Source organism: Schistocerca americana, chromosome X, assembly GCF_021461395.2.
Source record: "Schistocerca americana isolate TAMUIC-IGC-003095 chromosome X, iqSchAmer2.1, whole genome shotgun sequence".
NCBI classification, from domain to species: Eukaryota; Metazoa; Arthropoda; class Insecta; order Orthoptera; family Acrididae; genus Schistocerca; species Schistocerca americana.
Window position 1 is genome coordinate 470,047,818 of NC_060130.1, and position 26,949 is coordinate 470,074,766.

The following is a 26,949-nucleotide window of genomic DNA, read 5'->3' on the forward strand; positions in this document are numbered from 1 at the left end:
CTCCCTCGGGCATGGGTGTGTGTGTTTGTCCTTAGTATAATTTAGGTTAAGTGCGTGTAAGCTTAGGGACTGATGACCTTAGCAGTTAAGTTCCATAAGATTTCACACACATTTGAACATTTTTTTGAAAGATCAAGAGGATGATATACAGTATGGTGCAGGGTGCTTCTGAGTGACTAAAAATAAAAAATTAAGCATACATTAAGTGATTTACAGTCCTTTGAAACTTTAGAAGCCGTTCCTGAAAATTTACATTTTCTGTTGCATTTGTCCCTAAATTTCAGAAACCATTTCGAATAGAGTAGTCAAATTTTCAGGGAGTAATAACACACATATTTTGAGCCTACTGAAATAGAAGAAGAAGATAATGTCATGTACAATTAACATTATTTAGGATAACGTACAAAAAAATACGCAAAATTTTAACTGTGTAATTAAAAATTGTATTTTCGAAAGCAGTGGCTGAAATGCAATTGTTGTAGTTCAGTAGACTCAGAACACACAGTGTAATGTCATGTAACAGGTTCATGTCAATGGCTACACTGATTCCTGAAATACAGGGAAGCCAAGTGACTGAATTTAACATTGTCGGGATGGGGCGCTCCAACTTCCCTTAAGTGCTGTAGTACAGTCATTTTAGTCTTTAGAGGTGTTAGCCAGCTTTGAACTGTATATTCTGATTATACTCTTGTTTATTTGAAGATCAAAGCCCGTAAATAAAAAACTCTAAGAGCGACTTATGACTGTTTTCAAAAACTTTGCATTTAAATGAGCTGAAGGTAATAAAATGGTGTTAAAAGTAAGTATTGAAGATAATATCCATAAATGCAAGTAAATATCGCTGTTATGCAAATTGATTATGACTTACAGGAAGTCTGTGTGTAATCATTCAGTTTGCTGTGATACCAAACACTTTATCACCACCTGCTGTTGACCCAAAAATCTGGAGAATATTGTATCAGACAACTTTTTCTCTCTAGAGGAATGCGTGCATGTCACGTGACTATACACAGCTAGCAGCAGCATGCACCAATCGTCCAACGCTGCCAGTCGCATTGCAAACTGTGGCATGGGGCCTCAAAAGAAGAGCAAAGTGGTGTTGTCGTTTTCTGACTGCGGAAGGAGTAGGAAGAACGGACATTCATCGACGAATGCCTCAAGTGTACGGCGAATACTGCATTTCCCTTGCAAGGGTCAAGGTGTGGCCCAGGTGCTTCAGGGAAGGACGGGTGTCATTAGCCGATGATGTACGGTCTAAACCACCACACTGCATTACCGATGACACCGTCCAGCTGGTGGATGCACTCATTACCAAGGACCGCTGAGTGACAGTGAAAGCAATAGCCGCCGTGGTCGGATTGAGCGCCGGAAGTGTTCATACCATGATGACGGAACGAATGCATATGCGTGAAGTGTGTGGCCAATGGGTGCCCCACAGTCTTCAGCCACATCAGGAAGCATGTCGAATGGCCCACTGTCTTGCTCATCTGCAGCTCTGTGCTCGGGAAGGGAATGCTATCCTGGCATGAGTGGTGGCGGGAGATGAGTCATGGTGCCATTACTTCGAAACAGAATCAAAACGACAGAGCCTCCACTGGAAGCATCCAGAGTCACCACCACCAAAAAAAGCTTAGGCCATCCACACACGTGCAGGAAAGGTTATGCTGACGTTCTTCTTTGACTAAGACGGCCCCCTTCTGATTCACTTCCTACAGCACTGGACAACAGTGAATGACCAGCGTTACTCGCAAACCTTGACAACCCTTCGCCAAGCGATCAAATCAAAACGACCAGGCAATCTCACCCGTGGGATCATTCTGCTCCACAACAAGGCAAAGCCTGATAGGGCCAACACAGTCGCGGCACTCCTGCAGAAATTCAAATGGGAGGTTCTCGGCCACTCTCCATACAGTCCGGACCTCTCTCACTGTGATTACACCATATTTGGTCCCCTTAAAAAGGCTTTCAGGAGCAAACGATTTACCTCGGACGACGACGTCCCGCTGTACTTGCGGAACTGGTTAAAATCACAACCCGGAGAATTTTATGAGGCAGCCATTCACCACCTTGTGTCACAGCGGGACAAGTGTCTCAACAGCCAAGGCCAATACTTGTAACATACAGGTACTGGTTTCTGTAATTATGCCTCTGGCTCGTTTCTTTTTGAACACAGCTTATATATCTGCCATTATCACTATTTTGTACACCTATAAATTCTTTTTATATATGCCACTATCGTTATTATTAGTGTTATTTAAAGTTGAATAACAAGGAAACTGTGTTTGCTCAACTTGTTATTCAACATTAAATGTGGAATTTCTCTACCAAGAAGTAACTAAAGAATCTATAAATAAGATTATTATAGTTATTATTATTATAGTTACTGGAGCAGCAATAGCAGAAGTACTTCAGTATTAACTTTATGATCTCTTAGTCACTGCTATTTATTCACATTGCCGCTAGAAACTCTGAAAGGATTTTGTTACTATTTATATTAAAATTATTGTTATTTATTAGATAATTATGACTTAAAAATGTACTGTATTTGTGAAACTCTGGTCTGACGTAAGAGAGGGCCTGAAGGCCCTAATCAGGTTAAGTAAATAAATTCCTTTCTTTTACGGTGTCAACAACAATGCTTTGTAGGTTGCGCTCAAGGAGAAAGTAAAAGTGTTTGTGATTAAACACTGATCGATGTCCACTGACCATTTCCCCATCTGTCAGCAAACGTTGGAATTCGGCAGTGACATTATTGCATCCTAGCGAGACCGCGATTCATCGATCCGTGATAGTGCTACTCGCGTTGGTCAGGATTCCACTTGTGTCATTTAGATATGAAATCAGTGAGATGAGGAACTCTATACTCAGCGCAATGTAGCCCTACGCGTTTAGCGCCAGAGGGCTCGACCAAACTATCTCACGCAGCCTCGTCGATCTTGTCTTGGGCTTATCTGAAGCGACTATACGGATAGAGCGGCGACCTGCTGAGTGCTATTTTCTCACAGCATGGTGACAATTGTTGCGACTTATCTTGATACGACAACAGAGAGCGATGTGCTGGCAGTAATGCGCTCCACAGCGATACTGGATAAAGGGGTACCACCACATCGATATTTCAGACGACTCCCGCTTCCGCTTACAGCATCACGATTGGCGTACTCACACCCCTATGTAGAGGCCTCGAGACGAATAAACGTTAAATTGTCTTATATGGGCCGAGGACCTGGCGTGATGATATGAGGAGAATTTGGTAGACGACACGATCACCTCTATTTCGTGTAGCCAGTAATTTGGGATGCAGGTGTTACATTTCTAACGACATAAGACCGTTGACTGTGCCTTATCTTCAAGAGATTTATGACGTCATCTTCTAACATAATAACTGAGGTACTAATTCTGCCCGCGCCTTCTTGACCGCCCTCGATCAGTGTTGTTCGGCAGTTGAACTGGGCGAAACGTTATCCACTTTCAACTTCTGGTAACAAGCTATCGAGAAATTGACACACCTCCACTCACCAACCACTACTATTAACTAACGGCGGCCTATAACTGAAGCAGCACTCAATGAAGTAGTCATACCTGAAGCTTAGTTTCATTGATTGTCCCGACGGCTTAGATTCATTGTTACTATGTGCAAAACTTTGCATGCGTGTTGTATCCAAGTTACCAACAAATTAATTGTCTTTATTTACTTTTTTTTAATCTAGCACCGGACTAGGCTTCCCACATACTTTAAATTATGTTCACTTAATGATACAGGTGTTGTAAAAAGACGTACAAGTGTCATGGGATGTAATACTTGGATTTAACTATAAAATAAATAGTGGAAAGCAGTAGGATATTTAGTACCATAAAGTCAAAGTTCTAACTATACTGTGCTCGTTCAAAAGTAAATCATCTTTATTTGCTATATTTGCAGGTGTGTATTACGATGCAATTCCGGGGCGACGGAGTTCTAAATTAAGTCGCTGGCGGTATGGTTCACTTGCGACGAATTGTAGGCGAATCAACTGCTAACCATGATCAGACGGCTATGTGAGGTTACAGTACCTTCACAAAAATATTTTTATTGGAATTTTTGTGTAATCTAGATGTTTAGCGAAGAGCGATAATCGATTCTGAGCGTAAACCACCACTGTTGGATGAAGCTACGAATAAAAGTGATCTCAGAATAATAACGATGACAGTACACTCGTAAACCCACAGTTTTCGCGGGAATAGTAAACAGGCTCCAGCAGAGACTGTTTATTGTAGTCTGTTTGCAGAAACCATAGTGGACAATTAATTCTCAATGGAGTAGTTGAATGGAGCAATGAAGTCATTAAGAAACAGAGTAATGATGATCAGTGACATGTTGTATGAGTGAATACCAGAAGTGCTTTCAGTACGCCGCATCTTGTAGATCTCAAATACTGATGAAAACACTCTTTTATAAGTTTAACACCAAAGCTGCTATTTATTTCCTGCCTGACTAGTTCGGGCTTCGTCAAAATTATAATGACACCTACGACCAATAGGATAGCGTTACAAGCGGTGTAATCTAATGAGAACCAATTCTCCATTGAACGTAAAATATCGTTGTCATGTGGATCAAATAATGCTGGATAATGGAGGCATGAGATACAATATGATGTCATAAAGAACTGTCCACACCAACTATATACGACATACAAAATACGTGGCTTGTGAAAATGGGCAAAGTCCGAAACTAGTCAGCCAGAAAATAAATACAAGCTTTGATAATAAACATTAAAAGAAGGAAAAGGTCCGTTCTTCAATATTAGAATTGTATAAATAAGTTATACTTTGTTCTTCTGCTAAGCTAAGCGTGAATAAATGTGAGACTTCTTCATTTGTATCAGTGATTTTCTATTAGGAACAATGGTTGCTGAAGATGTATCAGCAGTCCGTATCATCTCATCCTAACGAGTGTGATGACATCGTCATTTACCAAGGAGTACGGCGCTCTCCTAATCCGTGTGGCTTGAGACATGTAATGAGCAGAAGTACATATATGCGTCTCGAGTTTTGTACCGCATAATGAGATAATCTGGCTGTTCATCGTCTGTTGCTTTCCAGAAATAATTTTTTAAGTTATTTTTTGTACAGTTATTCATCTACCGGTGGTTACAATTCCTAATGGTTGACGATAGCGCATACCTTCAGCACGTTATTACGCACGGCAATTGATTCTGAGATTGGTGGTTTTTTTCTGAGTCGCAGTACCCATGGTACCCTCTTAAAACTGTAGCACCTCAAAAAGTAATTAGGTTTTTGACCTCGAGATGGACTATGCAGTGCGTCAGAATCACAGTCATTTGCATGGCGCGTCTTGCAAAGCCCGCGCAGCAGTACCACGACGAAGACCAGTAGAGGGATTAACGATTTGCCAGGCACATGATCCCCCTAACTTTTCAATGCACGGCGGCCGCAGGAGCACTGTGTTCCAACCCAGAGCTAGCTGTAATTGAATAGCTCACGAACGAATGTATTTCATACTAAGGGTAACTGGAGATCGGAATATGCCTCATCAACGTTAAGGCCATCATAGACGAGGTATTAGCCAACAACGTGTGATAAAGAGATCTTAACAGACGGACAAACAGAAAGACATTATGAGGCTTCAATGTTTAATAATTGAGGTATGGAACCCTAAAAACCGCTGTCGGTTATTAATATTAAAAGTTTTTTTAACAAATTGTATTGTTCATTGTCAGGCAGCCATCTAATAATGAACGCAAGTTCAAATTCGGTTATGGCAAGGGGCAATAAAAGGTGTTAAGCAAAATAGTCTTTAAATTAGTGGTTGGCAGTTGTTGTTATTACATATCTTACAATATAACCGCGGAAAAATCATAATGTTAACTAGTAACAAAATAGTTGTTTACAAAATATGTTTTTCCTGTATTTTGCTTATATTTTGTAAATATTTTGTTACTGTGTATTTTTACTTCTGATTTTACAACGAATATGATCCAATAGTACACACTCAAGGTAATGCGAAAATATTGTATGTCTTACTAGTCCACCTATAGAGTCGACTCTGTGGGTCGTAAATATAGGACAAGGAAAGCTGCAGGAAGTCCATCTATTTTAAGGAGGCAAAAGCTCCTCAATGGAAAAAGTAGAGGACCCACCAACGTAGGACAAATCACCACTCAGTAGTCAGACAACATAGTGGGTGTATCCTGGTTTGGATATGAGGCTAAAATCTATACCGTTTCAAGGAATTATGGCCTCGGATGGGTTTCGGCTTCACCCGTAAAGATATGGAAAGTTTATATAGTGCTCGTTGCATTTACTAATTAGCAGAGCCATACATGTGTCATGTAAATGCAGCCACTGAAAGTACGCAACACCCGACAACACCGACAGAGCGCTTTGCAAAGTCGCCTCCAAGGCGGTGCCTGTGACAGGTTCCTGTCCCAGATCCTAAAATTTACCTTAGGGCCATGATTATAAAAATAGAAAAAAATATTTTTTCCTAATAAAGATTTTCAGAGGTTTGTGTTAGCTTGAAATAAAATTTACCCATTGCGTCTACCTAGCAAGGTTCAAAATGTAGCTGTTGCGTAACTTTGTAATAGAACTTGAATCCCATGACAAATAATTTGTTAATCTAAAAGTAACGTCATTCTGACAGATATATTCAACACACATTGATGATAAACAGTTAAATTGTGTTTAGCATTTCATTGTTTGCAAAGTGCGACAAGTGCATGTTCCTTTACATGTAATTTGGTTATGGGACATCTATCTAAGGAACGTAAGGCTGCGGGTTAACTTCCATGGTTACTTTAGATGCTGCTGTATTCAGAACCATCCACCGTTGACGTGAGGGGAGGATTCTCTGGTTAATTACTGTTTTAGTGTCTCGTAGTACAGGACACAACCAGTTCTACAAAAAAGTTAATTCAATACCTTTCTCATGAGATAGTTAACAACGGGAATTAATTAGACACTGAAATGCCTCGCTCACTGATATATGTCTCCGATTTGAACTGGCGACCATAATGCTACTTTGCTACAATTCGTAACTGCAGTTTTACGCTATGTAATGGAAACAACTTACAATCCGACTTATATTGTGTACTGATTATGGTATGGTTTGTAGAAGAATGATTAACACTGAGTCCGTTTGCCTAAACTAACCATTAGTAAAATAACAGTACCTAGAGTTGTGTGAAGATGTGTTAAAAACCACTTATGAATTACATCAGACAGCCATAGTACACACTGTTAGCATCTCAACTAGCAAGAATAAAGCTACTGCAATCATGGGACTAGAAATTATTAGGTACAGAATATATAATGACAGACGAAAGAAGTTTTCATTCATCTAATTTCGTAATATGCGATATTCCTTTTAAAACAGAAATGGGCACTGGGATTAAAATAGAGACGCTTTCTTACACTCCTGGAAATTGAAATAAGAACACCGTGAATTCATTGTCCCAGGAAGGGGAAACTTTATTGACACATTCCTGGGATCAGATACATCACATGATCACACTGACAGAACCACAGGCACATAGACACAGGCAACAGAGCATGCACAATGTCGGCACTAGTACAGTGTATATCCACCTTTCGCAGCAATGCAGGCTGCTATTCTCCCATGGAGACGATCGTAGAGATGCTGGATGTAGTCCTGTGGAACGGCTTGCCATGCCATTTCCACCTGGCGCCTCAGTTGGACCAGCGTTCGTGCTGGACGTGCAGACCGCGTGAGACGACGCTTCATCCAGTCCCAAACATGCTCAATGGGGGACAGATCCGGAGATCTTGCTGGCCAGGGTAGTTGACTTACACCTTCTAGAGCACGTTGGGTGGCACGGGATACATGCGGACGTGCATTGTCCTGTTGGAACAGCAAGTTCCCTCGCCGGTCTAGGAATGGTAGAACGATGGGTTCGATGACGGTTTGGATGTACCGTGCACTATTCAGTGTCCCCTCGACGATCACCAGTGGTGTACGGCCAGTGTAGGAGATCGCTCCCCACACCATGATGCCGGGTGTTGGCCCTGTGTGCCTCGGTCGTATGCAGTCCTGATTGTGGCGCTCACTTGCACGGCGCCAAACACGCATACGACCATCATTGGCACCAAGGCAGAAGCGACTCTCATCGCTGAAGACGACACGTCTCCATTCGTCCCTCCATTCACGCCTGTTGCGACACCACTGGAGGCAGGCTGCATGATGTTGGGGCGTGAGCGGAAGACGGCCTAACGGTGTGCGGGACCGTAGCCCAGCTTCATGGAGACGGTTGCGAATGGTCCTCGCCGATACCCCAGGAGCAACAGTGTCCCTAATTTGCTGGGAAGTGGCGGTGCGGTCCCCTACGGCGCTGCGTAGGATCCTACGGTCTTGGCGTGCATCCGTGCGTCGCTGCGGTCCGGTCCCAGGTCGACGGGCCCGTGCACCTTCCGCCGACCACTGGCGACAACATCGATGTACTGTGGAGACCTCACGCCCCACGTGTTGAGCAATTCGGCGGTACGTCCACCCGGCGTCCCGCATGCCCACTATACGCCCTCGCTCAAAGTCCGTCAACTGCACATACGGTTCACGCCCACGCCGTCGCGGCATGCTACCAGTGTAAAGACTGCGATGGAGCTCCGTATGCCACGGCAAACTGGCTGACACTGACGGCGGCAGTGCACAAATGCTGCGCAGTTAGCGCCATTCGACGGCCAACACCGCGGTTCCTGGTGTGTCCGCTGTGCCGTGCGTGTGATCATTGCTTGTACAGCCCTCTCGCAGTGTCCGGAGCAAGTATGGTGGGTCTTACACACCGGTGTCAATGTGTTCTTTTTTCCATTTCCAGGAGTGTATATTAAAGAAGAAAACATTACACACCTGGTTGGTTGGTTGGCTGATTTTGAGGGATGGGACCAAACATTTCATTGATTTAAGTTACTTATTTCATTAACAGTACAGAGTAACCCACCACCTTGAAATGTAAGGTGGGTCGGATGCTTCTGATTGCAAAGACTCATTGTTACAATCTTATTGGTATACAGTTGTTAATGCCATTTTTATTAATACAAAGAACATAATATATAAAGATTTCTCTGAGGTTACAGCGAATGGAATGCTTAACAGTTGTTAAAATGGTTCCATATAATTTGTTACTACCTAGTTGATGAGAATATAATTTACATAATGCAAATGTCAAAGAAAAATACAAGAGTAACACAACGAGCGTGGTGAAAACATTTGTAGTATGTAGAGGGAAGTGATATGCTGTTTTTGCATGTGTAATACACTCTGAGTAGCATGTTGGTTAATAATGGCCTGTTTCGACCTATTTCAGATGCGAAGGTCTCGGTACAACCTCGAGGTATTCTCATCTGAAATGGGTTTTGCTAAAGTATGTTTACACAGATTATACAGATTAAGTGCTGATTGAGCACTTCATACATGGAATATATGAATTTTAGCTTTACATGAGAAATACACCTATGTTTGTAAGTTGTTAGTAGAAATATAGTATAGTTCATTGCTACTTGAATGCATTATTCCTTAAATAACTTAATGCATTTTTGATATACAAAAGTCATTCATTGTAGCTTTGAATAGAGAAGAGAATATACTTCTGTCTGCACACAATAAGACGAGCAATACATTACTGCTTGTGTTCAGTATACTTTAAACACTATGCAGGAGGTCATTGGGGAGGAGGAGCCTCTGAATAAAAGTTCTTCGAGCCTTCTCTTCCCAAGCGACAATTCCTTATTACTACAGTCTTAGTATGTGGTGCTGTTGTTTATTTGTTTTATAATTGTTGTGTTCTTTGTGACTGTGTTGCGGCATGCAGTGCAATGCATTGTTGGTTTTGGTCGCTTACATGTTGATCCCTTCTGAGTCATGTTCGCTTAGTTTTCCTTACTCGATTTCGGAATCTGTGGTCGTGGTAGTATCCTCCCATGTGATTTGTTGTGTTGTTTCTGCTTGTCTACGTCTCCTTCCACATGGGTTTTGGCGCTTGTATTCTTCGTGCAGAGTGTTCGATACAATATCAGCTACGCTACTTATTGTGTTCCAGTAATCGGGATTACGTATTATTCTGGCGATGTCATTGTTCTGTATAGGTCTTACTTGTGCTAGCGTGTTGCACAGCAGTGTGACATGTGCTGGTGTCCCAGTTTCTCCGCATACGCATACTTCATAGTTAGTTAGTCCCACACGGTTTAAATGTGCCGGATACGGCTCGTGGCCTGTCAGGATATGGAGCATCTCCCGGCTTGGGTCGACATGTTGTAATCTTTCGCGTACATCAGGAAAGAAAGAGTATACTCGGCGACCCTTGTCGGATGCATCCCACTCTCTCTGTTACGTTTGAATCCGCCATTGTTTCATCTGTTTTTTGTTCATAATGTTGATTCCCGTTATTTCGGTGGTTTTATCGAGCCTATCCCTCTTAAGCCAGTAAAGTGTAGCTCTATAACGTATTGTAATGTCTATAGGGTAGGTCCCCATCACAACGAAAGGTGCCTCTAGTGACGTGGTGTTGAAGGCTCCGCTCATTCTCAGAGTTCACTACTTTGACCTCGTCTTGCAATCGTCTTGTTAGTCTGTATGTTCAGCCTATGAGCCCAAGCACTTGCGGCGAAGCATTCGATGGAATCAAATATCGCAATGTGGTAGGTCCTTATCGTCATAATAGGTAATTTGTACTGAGCTGTGCCTAGTCTTGCAAGTTTGTGCATTATTTTGGGGTCTTTGTCAATTGTGAATTTTTTATGATGGTTGAAAATGTGTTTTTCGTCTGCATGCAGTCCGAGATAACGTGTGACTTGCTTTCTGTGTATGCTTGTATTGTCTAATTTTAGAATTGGATTCCTCTGTAGTATCCCTCTGAGCAGTAAATATACAGTTTTGTTGGGAGCTATTTTTAATTTATTTTCTTTGCACCATTTTCTTTGCACCAACTGTTAATTTTCTGAAGCAGTTGCGTGCCCTTTGTCTCTGTTGCTGCCATCGAGTTGACTGACACCACTACGAGCAGGTCATCTGCGTAAGCCACCACACCTCTCACCCTGTCGTCACAGCCCAGGGTGTTCAGGAAGGGCTCAATTGCGATATCCCAGAATATTGGTCCGCAGATTGAGCTCTGTGGACATCCCTTTATTATTCTCTTGACAACCTTCCGTGTACCAGCCCTCCACTCCGCCACTCTGCCTCTGCAGTAGTCGAGGAGGCTATTTTAGAGGGAAGCTGATAGCCTCATTTCCCATAACCTGGCGAAGAGAGACGGCCACCACAAGTTGTCAAAAGCCCCGGCTATGTCGATTAGAATGGCGGCAGCGTATTTGTCGCTAATGATATCAGTACCTGTCAGTGCTTGGTTGACAGCGTCTTCTATTGATCTACCTTCCCTGAAGCCGTATTGATGGGGCGTTAGGCCCAGGAGGCGTCTGTGCGATTGTAAACGGTCAGACAGGAGCCTTTCCTGTACCTTGCCGAGAGTGTTTAAGAGACAGATCTGTCGGTACGTTTTGGGATCTGTTGGCTCTTTGTCTTGTGATTATTACTACATTAGCAGTTTCCCAGAGGTTTGGAAATCTGCCTGTTAGTAGGGCCTCATTGAACATGTTAGTAAGAAAAGGTGTGATTTGTGGTAGTGTTTGTTTTAATGTTTCTGACAGTATTTTGTCTGGGCCGGGTGCTTTTCGGTTTTTAAGTCTGCTGATTGCCGTCGCGACTTCTTCTTGGGCGAACGGCATGGCTACACTGTCACTGATGTATGGTTCCTCATGCTCTCTCTTAGGTCAGCGTGGTGTCGCTCGTCTTGTGTGGTGTCGTCATCTGCGAAGAGCCTGTTCAGAAGATATTCTGCTGTGCTTCTCCATCCTCTGGTCCTGCCATCAGCTTGTTTTAGTGTTCACAGAACCGTCGCTGTCTTAACTCGTTCTGTTTCTATCTTGAATGGTTGTCCCCAGATGTCGTTCTGTAGCTGGGTTTTTACAAAATTGGTCCAGTAGTCTTGCCCTGTTGTCTTTAGCTGTTTTTGGTATTTCTGTTCAGCGTCACGATACAGATCAAGTCTTATCTGTCTTTCAGGAGCTGTCTTTGCTTTTTGGTAGTACTTTCTTTTGGCCCCTGAATCCTTCCTTAGTCTTGCCAGTTCTGTCGACCACTGTTGTTTCTGTCCCCACCCAGTTTTTGCCCGTGGTTCAAATGGTTCAAATGGCCTGAGCAGTATGAGACTTAACATCTGAGGTCATCAGCTCCCTAGACTTAAAACTACTTAAACCTAACTGGCCTAAGGACATCACACACATCCATGCCCGAGGCAGGATTGGAACCTGCGACCGTTGCAGCAGCGCAGTTCCAGACTGAAGCGCATAGAACCGCTCTACCACAGCGGCCGGGTTTGCCCGTGGTATAGCTGCTTCCTGTGCTCTTTGTAGGACCTCTATCAGTACTTGCGTTATGTAATCTATAATGCCTTGAACAGTGTGTAGTGACGACGCCTCAACAATATCTCAAATTTTTTGCCAGTCGGCTCTTCCTCTGAATAAATTCTGCTGTTCTTGGTCCATGTTGTGTGTATTGATATATCTGTCCGTGGTTATGACGATAGAGTTGTGGTCGCTGTGTGTGGCTCTATCTAATATCATCCATGTATTGACTAGTAGAAGAGATTTTGCGTTCCCTAGAGAAAGGTCTATGTTACTTACACCACCGGCATCTCCGCGGTAGGTAGGTGGTTGACCCTTCCTATTCAGTATGAAGAGGCTGCATTCATTTACCACGTCGAGCACTAGTTGCCCTCTATCGTCAGTTCTATCTCAGTTCCACAAGGGGGATTTTGCGTTGATATTAGTTATAATGAGCAGCCTTTTTCTTTCTGAGTGTCGTTCTATGTCTTTTATTTTGTCTAAGAAAGGTTCTATATCATACGAGTACTGAGCGTAAATAGATGACATGAGCCATCCATCCTGTCCGTCCTTTATTTATGCTGTGGCCATGTGTTCAGAGCGAAACTGGGTGATCTGTGTTACTATGAGGTTTTTATTAACTACTATTATCGCGGCTTTCGCGTTTCGTGTTCCTGCTATTGTGATGTAATGTGAGGGGAGCCCTGAAATTTTCACACCTCGCAGAAAACGTTCCTGAACGCAGGCGATGTCTGCTTTTGTTTCTTCTAAGAGCCTACCTAGTTGCATGTTTACTAGGGTACTGCCCTGGCAGTTTAATTGTATTACCTTCAGAAGGGATATCTAGTGAAGGAAAAACACTTGGGTGTGGTTTCTTTAATATACAGAAACACACGTCCATGTGCTCTCACGAAGTCCTTGTATACTTTCTCTAGGTTCAGGCCCTCTCCCCTCCGCGCACATGCCTCCCCTAAAATCTTACGTAGCTGTTTGGGGTTCTTTTGCAGATTTTCAACTCTTACTATCATCCTGTCAGTTTGTTCAGTAGTTGGAAAGCAGATTTTATCCCCGTTTTCATGCTTAGTTCGTATTACATAGCATAGAGCTGTCTGAATTACTCGTATATCCTTGTTTTCTAGTCTGCTAAGCCGTTGGTTAACTTCTAAATTTTCGTAATTTACGTAATTAACGGTATTCAACTTGGGGTCCTTGGCTGTGTCTGTTTGGTGTTCTTGACTGTTTATTTGTTGCTCCGGTTTTGAGTAATTTTGTAGTGCAGCACGTCTTTCCTGCTTTATGGTTTCTGGTAGTATGAAGTTTGATGTGTTTTCGCTGAGCATTTCCCCTGATAGTGACTTGTTGTTTTTGATCTCTACCGGGGAGTTATTCGTAAAATGTGACTGTTGTATGTCCGTTTCTGGGGTGGTTGTGTCTGGTGCTGCGTCGGTGCAGGATGGGTCTTTCCATTCAGCTACATTACTGTTTTGTTTTTCGCGGTGTCTGTGTGCTAGCCCCGTAGACAAAACGAACTGGTGTAACAGCGAGGTCATTAGTCCCATCGGATTGGGGAAGGATGGGAAAGGAAGCTGGCCGTGCCCTTTCAAAGGAACCATCCAGGCATTTGCCAGAAGCGATTTAGGGAAATCAGGAAAACCTAAATCAGGATGGCCAGACTCGCGTTTGAACTGTCATCCTCCCGTATGCGAGTCCAGTGTGCTGACGACTGCGCCACCTCGCACAGTTTCACACCTTGACTGTTAATACACTGATTCACCACGGTCGCGACTTCGGTTAATGATGCCATTTTCAAGTGATATGCTTTAAGTTGAAATACTTTGTAAAAAACATAAAACTGTTTCTAAAAATTTTAGCTCCTCCTATATCGGTATGAAGTTCGTCAATATATCGCTCCCTTTTTTATTACATATTCGTATAGTACGTAAAGAAATATAAATGTTTTAGTTGGACCACTTTTTTCGCTTTGTGGTAGATGGCGCTGTAATAGTCACAAACGAATAAGTACATGGTATCACGTAACATTCCGCCGGTGCGGACGCTATTTGCTTCGTGATACATTACCCGTGTGAAAATGGACCGTTTATCAATTGCGGAAAAGGTCGATATCGTGTTGATGTATGGCTATTGTGATCAAAATGCCCACCGGGTGTGTGCTATGTGTGCTGCTCGGTATCCTAGACGACATCATCCAAGTGTCCGAACTGTTCGCCGGATAGTTACGTTATTTAAGGCTCTGAGCACTATGGGACTTAACATCTATGGTCATCAGTCCGATATTTAAGGAAGCAAGAAGTGTTCAGTCACATGTGAAACGTCAACCTCGACCTGCAACAAATTATGATGCCCAAGTAGGTGTTTTAGCTGCTGTCACGGCTAATCCGCACATCAGTTGCAAACAAATTGCGCGAGTATCGGGAATCTCAGAAACGTCGGTGTTGAGAATGCCACATCAACACCGATTGCTCCCGTACCATATTCCTATGCACCAGGAATTCCATAGCAACGGCTTTGAAGGTCGTGTACAGTTCTGCCACTGGGAACAAGAGAAATTACGGGACGACGACAGATTTTTTCCACGCATTCTGTTTAGCGACGAGGCGTCATTCACCAACAGCGGTAACGTAAACCGGCATAATATGCACAATTGGGCAACGGAAAAACCACGATGGCTGCGACAAGTGGAACATCAGCGACCTTGGCGGGTTAATATTTGGTGCGGCATTTTGGGAGGAAGGATAATTGGCCCCCATTTTATCGATGGCAATCTAAATGGTGCAATGTATACTGATTTCCTACGTAATGTTCTACCGATGTTTCTACAAGATGTTTCACTGCATGACAGAATGGCGATGTACTTCCAACATGATGGATGTCCGGCACATAGCTCGCGTGCGGTTGAAGCGGTATTGAATAGCATATTTCGTGACAGGTGGATTGGTCATCGAAGCACCCGCACGTCACCGGATCTGACATCCCAGGATTTCTTTCTGTGGGGAAAGTTGAAGGATATTTGCTATCGTGATCCATCGACAACGCCTGACACATGCGTCAGCACGTTGTCAATGCACGTGCGAACATTACGGAAGGCGAACTACTCGCTGTTGAGGGGAATGTCGTTACACGTATTGCCAAATGCATTGAGGTTGACGAACATCATTTTGAGCATTTATTGTATTAATGTGGTATTTACAGGTAATCACGCTGTAAGAACATGCGTTTTCAGAAACGATAAGTTCACAAAGGTACATGTATCACATTGGAACAACCGAAATAAAATGTTCAAACGTACCTACGTTCTGTATTTTAATTTAAAAAACCTACCTGTTACCAACTGTTAGTCTAAAACTGTGAGCCATATGTTTGTGACTATTACAGCGCCATCTATCACAAAGCGAAAAAAGTGATCCAACTAAAACATTTATATTTCTTTACGTACTACTCGAATATGTAATAAAAATGTGGTTTCCTATTTAAAAAAAGCAGTTGATATCCGTTTGACCTATGGCAGCGTCATCTAGTGCGCCAACCATAGCGCCATCTGGTTTCCCCCTTCAAGCTCGACAAGTTTCGTCTTTGTAGTTTTTTCGTTTGACGCTTATTTCGTGAGATATTTGGCCCGGTCACGATCAATGGACCACCCTGTATAGAGAACATAGATCTTCACTAAGACGAAAAATTGATATTAAACCGAATATGGACGTACGAATTCACTCAACATCTTGTAAACACATTACTCGCTGAAAAAAAAATAGTATCCATTATATGTCATCTATCCATATAATTTACACCGTGTATCCACCATGTGTGACATATGAGAACTAAAGTTTGGCGAACGATGTGGTTGCCACTACCAAAGATCCAATTTTTAGTGTCTCAGATACATTTTTCCTTATTTTCTGTGTTATGTTAACTGCAACTTATTGTTTCTTTAAAACTATCACGTATATGAGGGGAGGTCGGGAAAATGTCTTTAGTGCTCAAAAAGCGCCTTCCTGAGAGAGGATCTTCACTCTTTTCAAATTACCACTGTCAGTGTAGACTTGATGTGACTTGAATTCAAGGAAATAGTATCGACAAAAATTTAGAGATCTACACCAAATAAATTAACAAATGACGGAGCAGATCCCCCTTGGCAGACAAAAGGGGTCGGATCACTGTTGAAGAAAAAACGATAAAATCATGTCAAATTTAGACAAACTCAAAACTCCAAGATTGGTGATATCTTACAGAAGCTCGAAATTTAGTGCAGACTTCAATGCGAGAAACTTACAATAATTTCCACAACGAAACTTCGTCTCAAAGTGTGGCAGAAAATCCAACGAGACTCCGGCCATATGTAAAATATGTTGGTGGCAAGACTCAGTCAATGCCTTCTCTGCGCGATAGCATCGGAAATACTATCGATGACAGTGCTGCCAAAGGGGAGTTACTAAACACAGCCTTCATCAAATAAGATGAAGTAAATATTCCAGAATTGGAAACAAGAACGGCTGCCAACATGAGTAACTTAGAAGTAGATGTGCTCGGAGTAGTGAAACAGCTTAAATCACTTAATAAAAGCAAGTCTTCTGGTCCAGACCGTATACCAGTTAGGTTCCTTTCAGAGTATGCTGATGCAATAGTCCCTTACTCAACAGTCGTGTTCAACCACTCTCACGACGAAAATCCCTTACCCGGGAACTGGAGAGTTGCACAGGTCACAACAATATACAAGAAAGGCAGTAGGAGTAATCCAATTAATTACAGACCCATATCATTAACGTCGATATGCAGCAGGATTTTGGAACATATATTGTGTTCGAACATTATGAATTACCTCGGAAAGAACGCTCTATTGACACATAGTCAATACTGATTTAGAAAACATCGTTCTTGTGAAACACAACTACCTCTTTACTTCGCGAAGTGTGGAGTGCTATTGATAGGACAGGATGACAACTACTGAGTTGTGTAGCACAAGCTGGATGCTGGCTGTTTCGCTATCACAGTGTTCATGGAATAATAAATAACTATTCAAGAAAGTGACTAGTTGTGGTTTTATGTATTTACACAGACATGAACTATTGGTGCTGTTCCAACATTATACTGTTTAAAAATGTATTGGGATTCAGCAAAGCATTCAGCTGGTGAACGTGCGTATCAGCAATTTATAAAATAACGCGACAGTGTCTACCACCTTTATCAATACACTATCTATGTATTTAGTTTTAACTTTGTAACTTTTGGAGGAACTGGACATTTTTGAATACATAATAAACAACTGAAGGCACCCGTTAAATTTTAATGTACACTCCTGGAAATGGAAAAAAGAACACATTGACACCGGTGTGTCAGACCCACCATACTTGCTCCGGACATTGCGAGAGGGCTGTACAAGCAATGATCACACGCACAGCACAGCGGACACACCAGGAACCGCGGTGTTGGCCGTCGAATGGCGCTAGCTGCGCAGCATTTGTGCACCGCCGCCGTCAGTGTGAGCCAGTTTGCCGTGGCATACGGAGCTCCATCGCAGTCTTTAACACTGGTAGCATGCCGCGACAGCGTGGGCGTGAACCGTATGTGTAGTTGACGGACTTTGAGCGAGGGCGTATAGTGGGCATGCGGGACGCCGGGTGGACGTACCGCCGAATTGCTCAACACGTGGGGCGTGAGGTCTCCACAGTACATCGATGTTGTCGCCAGTGGTCGGCGGAAGGTGCACGTGCCCGTCGACCTGGGACCGGACCGCAGCGACGCACGGATGCACGCCAAGATCGTAGGATCCTACGCAGTGCCGTAGGGGACCGCACCGCCACTTCCCAGCAAATTAGGGACACTGTTGCTCCTGGGGTATCGGCGAGGACCATTCGCAACCGTCTCCATGAAGCTGGGCTACGGTCCCGCACACCGTTAGGCCGTCTTCCGCTCACGCCCCAACATCGTGCAGCCCGCCTCCAGTGGTGTCGCGACAGGCGTGAATGGAGGGACGAATGGAGACGTGTCGTCTTCAGCGATGAGAGTCGCTTCTGCCTTGGTGCCAATGATGGTCGTATGCGTGTTTGGCGCCGTGCAGGTGAGCGCCACAATCAGGACGGCATACGACCGAGGCACACAGGGCCAACACCCGGCATCATGGTGTGGGGAGCGATCTCCTACACTGGCCGTACTTCACTGGTGATCGTCGAGGGGACACTGAATAGTGCACGGTACATCCAAACCGTCATCGAACCCATCGTTCTACCATTCCTAGACCGGCAAGGGAACTTGCTGTTCCAACAGGACAATGCACGTCCGCATGTATCCCGTGCCACCCAACGTGCTCTAGAAGGTGTAAGTCAACTACCCTGGCCAGCAAGATCTCCGGATCTGTCCCCCATTGAGCATGTTTGGGACTGGATGAAGCGTCGTCTCACGCGGTCTGCACGTCCAGCACGATCGCTGGTCCATCTGAGGCGCCAGGTGGAAATGGCATGGCAAGCCGTTCCACAGGACTACATCCAGCATCTCTACGATCGTCTCCATGGGAGAATAGCAGCCTGCATTGCTGCGAAAGGTGGATATACACTGTACTAGTGCCGACATTGTGCATGCTCTGTTGCCTGTGTCTATGTGCCTGTGGTTCTGTCAGTGTGATCATGTGATGTATCTGACCCCAGGAATGTGTCAATAAAGTTTCCCCTTCCTGGGACAATGAATTCACGGTGTTCTTATTTCAATTTCCAGGAGTGTATAAACAACTAAAGAGACGTATCCAATTTTGAATGTACCAATAGAGTTATACTATAGTCAAAGCACCACACGTTACGTTAAACTGATCTAAGAACTAATCTATTATACATTCAGTCGAAATTATGTACAATCGAACATTACAAATGCAGTAATATTATACCTAATGTATTGCACTCCTGTAATTTGTGCATGCAACATGTTTTAGCATTATTTGTGTGTTTAAAAATTTTGCTGAATGCATTTATATTAATATTGTAAGTAATGGTTTTAAAATGAAAGATAATATACGAAACCAATCACCAATGCCGGCCGGGGCTTAACATCTGGCATCTTAACATCTTAACATCTGAGGTCATTAGTCCCCTAGAACTTAGAACTAATTAAAACTAACTAACCTAAGGACATCACACACATCCATGCCCACGGCAGGATTCGAACCTGCGACCGTAGCGGTCGCGCTGTTCCAGCCTGAAGCACCTAGAACCGCTCGGTCACACTGGCTGGCGAACGCTACTAGTGTTCAGTCGGTATTTACGAGGGTCGTTCAGTAAGTAAATTCCCAAATTATTTTAAAAAGCCATTAACATAAATAGACAAACGTCCTTGTTGGTGCTCCACATTTGATGTTTATTCTTTCCGCCGGTGAAGTTGCGAAGCGTTCTGTCAGATGGCAGAACAGTAGAACAGCGTCAAAATGGCGTCTGCATACGACTCACATTACAAGCAACGTGCTGTTATTGAATTCTTGTGTGCAGAAAAAGAAACCGTGGTGAACATCCATTAACGTTTGTGTGCAGTATATGGCGATGCTGTAGTTGTAAGTAGTACAGTTGGGTGACGGGTAAAGAAATTTACAGCTTCAGGAAATGCAGGAACGGAGCTCCATGATTAGCCACACTCGAGACGTCCTGTCACAGCCACTGCTCCAGACAAGCTGAATCGTGTGGATGCCACTATTCGTGCCGGCCGGCGCATGACTACTCGACAGTTGGCTCTACAGTTGTCAGTCAGCATTGGATGTGCGTCTGCAATGATCGAGACTCTCGGATATCCAAAGAGGTGCTCACGATGGGTTCCACAAATGCTCACAGCGGACTATAAGATTCAAAGAAATGCCATTTCATCTTAATTGTTGGAGCGTTTTGAGATCGTCGGAGAGGCCTTTCTGTCACGGATCGTTATGGAGGACGGAAGATGGGTGCACCACTTTTCGCCAAAAACAAGAAGGCACTCCACGGAGTGGCATCGTAGTCATTCACCACATAAGATGAAATTCAAGATACCGCCCTCTGTCCGAAAAGTCATGGTGACATTCTTCTGGGATAATGATGGCGTCACTCTCGTGGATGCGATGCCAAGAGTGTCAACCATCATTTCAGAGGCGTTCGTGAAGGCTCTGAATAAACTTGAGAACCGTTTCCGACGTATTCAATCGGACACGAATCCAGCAGAAATCTTCCTCCAGCTCGATAATACACCCCCTCACACAAGTCTGAGAACCGAGTAACACATCGCCCAGCTTCCATCTCTTTGGGTCGTTTAAAAATTGTCCACGGGGAACACAGTTTGAAGTGGACGAGTGTGTCAGTCATGCAGTGAAAACATGGCTACGCCTATAGGACAAGAGCTTTTGCCAGCAGGGAATGCAAGCTCTTCCACAACGTTGACCTACTGCCATAGAACGTGATGGAGACTATGTAATATAGTGGACAAGACGTATTGATGTACTCGGAGATAAATCGGTCTTTTCCATGAAAGTGACATGTATATATTCAAATAATAACGAAAAATACATTGTGGTGGAAGTGGCTAGAAGCATATTCTGAATGGAAGGAAAGTATGCTGTAATCGGGAAAAGGTAACGAGGAGCGGTGAAGAGGGAGGGGAGGAGAGGAGATACTTTACGCAACATATACTTCAGTTTTAGCTACCCCGTCCACTACACGGCAACAAGAATGGCCAAAAGAAAATACAGAAATGATTCTGGTCATAAATCATTTAATTTGTATGTTGTTTCCAGCTATTCATGTGTTTTTTTTTAGAGTCTTCCAAATGACGATTAGCATCACTGTATTAAATTTCCACGCTTCGGTGGTCATCCTGAAACTCAGGTCGCGGGAAAAGAGCATCAGTGCGTGTGTGAATTTCTAAGGGACCAAACCGCTGAGGTCATCTGCCATAGACTTCCACATTACTTAAACTAACTTGTGCTAACACACCCATCCCCGAGGGAGGATTCGAACCTCCGGCGGGAGGGGCCGCGTAATCCGTGACATGGCGCCTCAAACCGCGCGGCCTCTCCCCTCCACAAGTGCATCAGTCTCCGAAATGCGTGGGCCATTAAAATGCCCCACATCACCCAACATTTTAAAATGTGCCACATACAGGTATTAAATTCTGTTCACCATGAAGAAAACAAGTTAGTTGCAGGTGCCTTAGGACTGAACCTATTATCAATCTCTAAGGTATGTAAGGTGTGTACTTGGAGTGGACGAGTGAATCTGTGGCGGAAGTGGAGAAAAGATGCGTGGATTATTTGAGAATGCTGTTTATTTATTTCCTTGTTACACTAGCGTACAAAAATGCATGCCCATAGGATGTGGGCTGCAGAGACGAGCGCTCAGCCTCCGGCTGGGAAGGACTTGTGCAGACGGGCCGTTGTCAGCGTTTCTCGACCACACGGGTCTACAGAGACCATGCTGGCAGCACGTTCCTCCTGCCTCGTAGTGCTGTGTCATGTGGCGACGCCTTAGCTCTCGTAACTGGGAGTGGAGGAGACTAACATTCAGCCCCAGCTGTGTAGTCGGTGGTGTGACGCTGGGTCACTGGCTGGAGAGCGGTAGTTAGCTTTGGCGGATCCAAATGGGACTGGAAGAGTCTTTGTTCAACCCTCGGGAAATCTGAGCTGTGGCTGGATCACTGGGTTGACTATTCCGTCGAATAACAGACGAAACAACGGCGATAGTCGATGTGATGATCTGTCGATGCGTCAATGACCTTCCTGGTCAGGTGGCCAATACTTACACTCGCAAAATCAGTTCTGTTGCGGCAGTGCAGTGGCCGAAACCACGTTCGGTCACGTTCTGAGCCGGCCAGAGTGGCCGAGCGGTTCTAGGCGCTACAGTCTGGAACCGCGCGACCACTACGGTCGCAGGTTGGAATCCTGCCTCGGGCATGGATGTGTGTGATGTCCTTAGGTTAGTTAGCTTTAAGTAGTTCTAAGTTCTAGGGGACTGATGACCTCACAAGTTAAGTCCCATAGTGCTCAGAGCCATTTGAACCATTTGAACCACGTTCTGAAGGACTCTTCATTGCGGCAGGGACGGGGCTGCACCGGTAGGCGGGCGGTGGCAATGTAGCATGCTACGTCATTGAATTGCTGCGAGTGCCATCGGAATGCCTAATGTAAGAAGTCTGGCTGCAGCGGAGTTGCTGATACTTTATTATGCTACATCTGTTATACTCCGGATCAAAAACAAGTCAGGAGTAAAAACTCCAGGGTAGCTATTGCCTGTCTGCAGTCGCCGTTTCCCTCTTTATATTAAGACTATTCACACTATTTCACAGTCCAGGATCTCAGTTACTGATTCCTGATTTTTGTGCTATCTTACTTCAATTCTCTTTGCGCTGTCTTACGTTAGTACTTTAATGTTTCAAGGCTAAGTAATTCCTTTATCTGTGCAAACGCTATAACACGGCCAATCTGAGCGGCCATTATCCGGTCCAGGACGGCTAGAAGAGCCGGATCTTAGATGTCGTTTAGTCGAAGGGTAAGTCCAGTAAGTAAAGAGAGAGAAGATGGTGTTCAGGGTTGTGGATCCGGTAATGGCGAAGGGAAACTGGAAGGTAGGTAAAGAAATATTGCATTCGGTGCCACTGATCAGTAAACTTTTCCAAGCAGCTGTAATAGTTGTGTGTTGCTTAAACTGCCTTGGTCGTAACATCTAGAGATGATGACTACTGAAACTCCTACTGAAAAGAGGCAGTGCAACCCTACCACTTGGAAGAATTACGTTTTACTTGTAAACACGTCTCTTGGACAGTCATATGCAGGCTTCTCGGGGTGGAACATGCTGAAATCGCAAGAACCTTATAAAATAAATAAATAAATAAAATAAAATATTAATTATTAATTATGTATTATAGTGATTGGTTGTAATTAATATTTGCTTATCTGGAACGTGGACGTTTAATTATTTGGTATTAGCCGCTTGAAAATGGCTTTTTCGTAAGTGCAATGTTATTCGTAGTTGAACGTGAAATAAGACTCAAATAATCGGACTTCGTATTTAAATCATTTCCAAAAGTTGCTGCGGTAGGTGCAGACACAAAATCTAAATCTCAATATTACAATAATTTGCCCGCCATGTCAATACGTCGTACAGAGGTGACTGTCTACTAAACATAAAAAAGTTTACACAGTTAGTTAAATCAGATATATTCAGCGAATAAGCCTACAGTTAAATAACTCAACTTACTTTCATAAATATAAATTCTTTACAGAATCGAGTGCCTAGTAAGATTGCAACTCGCAGTGTTCTTATATAACATCAAAAATGGCGGTGTGCCAGTTAACAAAATATACGTGCTTCCAGCCTCAGCTATTCTACAAGACCTCCTTCTTAATGAAACTTAAGAGTGTCATAATTGTATTTTGTTTTATCAGCGGCATAGCGCTGCAGTTCTGTGCCATAGGCTTTATTTATTTGTCAGAGATTAATTATATAATTAAGATTTCGCGTTTCCGAGGAAACTCACGCACGGCATGCAAATGTGCCTTTATATTGTCCCCTGAATTGCGAGGCGAAAGGACACACTTGCAGGAGAGTAATTCATCTAAAGGCACAAGAAAATCTAAGTTATCTACAACTATTTACATGACATACATTATACAGTATATTATATACAAAATTTGAATGACGCGCGTGCGCCGTAAAAGTTCTTATGTTGGCAAAATAGAGTGCGCGCATACGCAGAAGCGTCTATGTGGCTCCGGCACTGCCGTTATATCATAAATTTACATCACGCGGCACAGTATTACAGTTCATATTGTTCGTGTGTGCTCGCGTTTCTTAGTCGTTGAACAAAGAAAATATTCCACCAAGATTACATATGAAGAGTACATTCTATGACAGGTAACTTAATATTAAAATTACAATATTTGTTATAATACAATATAACTTTAGATTGTTGAATGTTCTTAGTTACATAGTATTGCATTGAAATGCTTCAAAGAAAAATGTCTTTCGCTGTATAACAACGTAATTGATACATAAGCATATCCATTTCCTATTTCCATTATAGTCGTTGTGATGCAGTTCGTCGAGACAAAAAGCATTGTTTATTACAGATCGGACGTGACCCGTCGAGTAATTGGTCCATATGCAGTTTGTTTTCGATATTCCGTGGAAGCTTGGTTGCAGAACCTCAGACGGCAGATAGCTGGCGTCGATCCTTGGACAGACCAGGTAAGTGTGTCCGTCACATTTCGAGAACATTCCATTCCCTGAAGTTCCAACCAAAATTCTTCCACTCGTCGTGTTGTTGTCTTGACAGGCACGTTGTGACCATTTAATCCAGTTAACATCTTGAAGTTAGGTACTGTAGTAATGTCACTAGACGATGCACCAATTATGCACTTCACATTTTCAGTTTTTCTTTTAAAATATAGCTCACCTAAATGTTCGTAGTTACTTATCAAAGAAATCGTTCATCGCGTTTACAAAGGCACAATGCATGATGAATGTCATTAACAGTTTCTTTCACATAGGTTTCTGCGTAGTTGCAGACTTAGTAATGTACGTTAATGTCCGTGCACAGTGGTTCACTATGCAATTTTTTTAAAAGTTTTTCACATTTTGGCACTCGTTATCGTTCAAATTTTCACATAGTAACAGTTACATTATACATCATTTAAAAAAAAAAAAAACATAAGTAATCATACATATACACGTCACATATTTTCTTAGCATAAACATAATACAGTTACACATAAACATGTTTACATCATCATTACATAGTTATAATTATTACATTATGTCACATTTGATTACATGAACTGCAGATATTTACTTTCTCTTTAACGGTTTTGCTGGGATTTTATCGATGTTTTTTTTTTGTGATGTCATCTGAAATTAAGATAGTTTAGACACAACATTCATTACATCAGTAGGCAAGACCAGGCGTTTTCACTACTCAATAAATATTCAAAACAAGAAGAGACGGAAAACTGTTGATTCCTCGCGTTTTGCGCGTGTGTGTATAGTGTCTGTGTGGCCTTGGCTACTGGTAGATGCTTTTCTTGCTGAGAGATGTGCGTCCAATCTATTTCTCGAAGTAAAAGGTCCCTTCGCAGATGACGTCTGTCGGTTCGTCAGGTATCATACCAAGTCAGTGGTACCTACAGTCACAAATGTTCCGTGAAAAATTAATATATCATTCACTGCTACGTAATCATAATTTTTACCTTAATATTCAATCTTCTTGGTAGTGGCGCGGCGTTGAAAGAAAAGTTCTTCTGTCTTCAACTGCGTCACTGGTAAAGCTGAAATGAAAATTTCTATACTACTTATTATCTATGTTGTAATTTGTTTTATTTCTTGCCACACAGCAGGTCGTTGAGATAACGGTACGTTGTATGTCTTGTGGTAGAAGATCTTGTGAGACTTAACTTCAATCTTGTACACATACGTGTTGATAACACCTAATCGTTTGGTAAAAACTTGTAAATACTTGGATAACACTTCCTGTAGTTTTATACGTTCATGTACACTGAGAGCTGTAGCTTCATTTATCTTATGATCAAGCAATGTTTTCAAGTCCATTATCTCTGTGTCAGATGAGTGTGTTTGCATGTCTTGAATGTCATTGTCAAGTACTAACTGAACCTTGTACCCTGTACAGTGTATGTCATGCTTTAGAGTTCTCCTGTCCAAATCAATAATAATTACACTGCCCTTATCATTTAAAATACATTAACCTTTGGAGAAGTCTATAATGCAGTCCTTCTCGCTCATAATATCTAATCCTAATATGCAATTTGTCACAAGGTTTTGTACAACCAGGAATGGCCATTGTACGGTTCCATTACCTATTTTAATGTTTACAAAAACTTGCTTCTTAACCCTACATGACTTATTACCTAGAGCAGTAGTTACTTTACAGTTTTGGGCAGGAAACTCAGGCACAGGCTCCAATTCACACATCTTTTTATAGAAATTAAAAGACAAAACGCTCACAGCTGCACCTGTATCTAAGATAATAGTAGTAGGAATCCCACCTACTACACCAGTAGTATATGCTAAAACAATTTCATTTGTGTTTGAACGACATTGTGCACTGTCTTGCAAAAGTTCATCTGATATATTCTCATTGTGGTTGTATCTTATAAATAAGACAGGTAGTTTTTGTTTAGAATTATTAGGCATATCAATATTTTGTTGTTCAATGGTGGTGTCAAATAACTGATTAACATTGAAGTTGTCCCCCAAGAATTCTTCAGCCACGACCTGGAGCATAGAAGTGACTGTTTCTAGTTTGTTGGATTAGTATTTGTATTAGGTACTGACACAGATTGAGGTTGTGTATCAGGTGTCACTTCTATTATATTCACATTCGGATATTGCCTGCTGTGATCTCCAAACTTTTGCGGTTGTTGTTGCTGTTGCGCATTATGACTTACCTGTCGGTCGTAAGGCATGCTCCAATTTTGTCCTGGTGGCTGCTGTGGTATAGCAGTGTTTGAATGAAAGTATTGATCGCTAAGAGTCCACCCTTGATGCTGTCTTGGCTCGTAGTTATTATTATTTCTATTTCTGTGTGTGCTTTTGTTGT